Raw genomic sequence first — 2,883 nt, forward strand, 5'->3', positions numbered from 1 at the left:
CAATTTGTTCTGTGTTAGTGTCCTCTGCACTTGTTATGGGTGGGCTTGGGTTCTGAGGTTGCATTTTGTTCCTTCTCGTCATTTTGTGTAGCAATGTCTTTTGACCTTTGTTGTAGATATTCATTGCAGTTATAACCTTTGCATGTACTGAAGTTCAGGTGCAGACCTGCAATGTTTTGATTTATCCAACTGTGCCTGGCTTGGGTCTGGCTGTTATGCTCAGCTCCTTCCTGCTGCTGCCCTTGAGGGTGGACCTGTAGTGCCCCTCTGGCAAGATTTTCTTCTCCTGGGCTAGCTGGGTGTTTCTATCCTCTACACTCTCTTCAGGGATTGCAGCTGCAGCGTTACACCCCAGGCCTGTATGCCGGGCCTGAGCTGAGCCTGGAGGGGACAATGTGAAGTAATGGGGAGAGGCAGCTCTCCCACACATTCATTGGGTCTGGGCTAGGACTGGGTGTTGGGGTTTCCAGAAAGCGGCAGAAATTCCTACTGGGCAGGCAAGGCGGGGGAGGTGTTGCGAAGTGGTGGGAGGCGTCCCAAGGGAGTGGAAGTGGGTCTCACCCACACTTCGCCTGGGCTGGGACCAGTAGTAGATCCCGATGGTGCAGGGTAGCAGGAAGCTCTCCCACACACTTACTGGACCTGGGCTACGACTGTGTCTGGGGGTTCCAGGAACAGGGCAGAAATTCCTACTGGGTGGACGAGGTGAGGAAGGTGCTGCGGAGTGGTGGGGGGCGTCCCAAGGGAGTGGAAGAGGATCTCACCCACGCTACACCTGGGCTGGGAACAGTAGTAGGTCCCGCTCATGCAGGGTAGCAGGAACTCTCCCACACACTCACAGGACCTGGGCTAGGACTGGCTAAATTTCTGAATATTGTTTTGAAATATTTAATTTAATTTTGCATTATTGATATTTAATTAATTTTCTCAATATTGTTTAACTTTAATTCTTGTTTTATTATTTATACTATATCTTTGACTTACAATCTACTTGCAAGACATGGTATGATATTTTCTCCTTGTATTAGACACTTTAAAAAGCTTATTTCAATTTTACATTGACTTTATATTAGTCCTTCCTTGTCTTCTACACACACACACACACACACACACACACACACTATATAATATATATTATATATGAAAAAATATGTATATAACCTAAGATTGATAGTGTTTTGTGGAAATCTTCAAGGACCTTTTAAATGGGTTCATCTAATATAATTATATTTTATACAGTCCTACATAACTACCATCTTGCAAGTTCTTTATTCTTTATGCATGACCATACAGCAACTTCTCTTGCCTTCTGGATTATGGTCTTTGTTATTTTCTATGTGTTACATCTGGAGGTGTTTGAATATATTGAGTTTGTATAACTGCAAAATATTTTTCTTTTAGTTTTCAAAGGCATGTTTGCTAAGTATAAAATTCAATGAGGACAGATCTTTTTGGTGAAACCAGGGATTGAACTCAGGCCCTTGCGCTTGCCAGGGAAACGCTTATTCTACTGAGCCATCTCCCAGGCCCCTTTTTTCTTTTTCAATCCTTTCTTACCTACTTGCTTTTTTTTTCTATTGTGGCATAAGATGCTATTTAATTTTGTTCTTCCATAACTAATGTATGGAAGATTTAATTATTTTTTTTCTTTACAATTAGTTTTGGGACAATTTTTGTGTGTCCTGCTATGGTTTTATTCATGTTTCTTGTGCTAAAGGTTCATTATTCTTGAACTTGTGCTATAATTTTAACTAAATTCAGAAGTTTTAAATCTTTAAATATTTATTGTCTACCCCCTTCTAGTTTGAGAATTCTAATTATATGAATATAAGTTTCTTGATTTTGGCACAGAGTGAACTATATGACTGATCTGTAAATTCTTTCTTCATTTTTATTTTAGACAATTTTTATTGTTATATTCATTTAAGTTTGTGAAAATTTTTTTACAACATGCAATCTACTATTAATCTCATGTTATGTATTCATTTCAGAAATACTTCTCTAAAATTCACTCTTTCTACATCTTTAAAAAAAGATATAGGGCCATAATCTAACATGAACTAAATGAAAGTAGATGTAGCTATGCTAAACATACAGATTAGATTTTAAAGCATCTAAGAATATTACGAGAAATAAAAAGACTTAAGAATTATTCTGAAAAGCAATTTCAAAAGAAGATACTCTATTGTCAAGTAGTATGTGCCTAATAAACCAGATTCAGTGCATGTAAGGCAAAAACTGACCAAAGTATAAGGAGTGATACCCACATGGTAAGACATCACTCATTCATGAACATGATAGACTTTTCTTAATAGCTTCTAAATCAAGAAAAACTATAAATACAGAAAACAATATTGCACATCAACCACTGATGAATTCCTATTACTTTGTTTAGTGAAGTTTTGTAACATTTCCAATTCCTTTTTTCCATCATTATTTTGTATTCTTAAAAAATAAAATAAAATAAATATAAAAATAAAGTAAATATAAATATAAAGTGATAAATATAAAACTAAAAAGTTTTTGCACATTAAAAGGAACAATAAAATCAAAAAGCAGCCAATGGGTTGGGAGAAGACATTTGTGAGACATTTCAGAAAGGAGGTTAATATTCAAAATATGTGTGAAACTCTAACAGACTCAACAGCAAAGCAAATAGAAAATACACTTAAAAATGAACAAAAAAACTTGACAAATAGGTAGTAAGTAGATATAACCACGACCAATAGGTATATAAGAAGCTGTTTAACAACAGAGGACATTAAGAAAATATAAATCAAAACCTGTGTATTCAAAGAGGTTGGGATAGATATATAGTTGCATTCTCTTAATGAATAGAATGATTTGTTCTAATGGTGTTTGTAAATAGGATCACAAGTCCGC

Source organism: Octodon degus, unplaced genomic scaffold, assembly GCF_000260255.1.
Source record: "Octodon degus isolate 3935 unplaced genomic scaffold, OctDeg1.0 scaffold00013, whole genome shotgun sequence".
NCBI lineage: Eukaryota > Metazoa > Chordata > Mammalia > Rodentia > Octodontidae > Octodon > Octodon degus.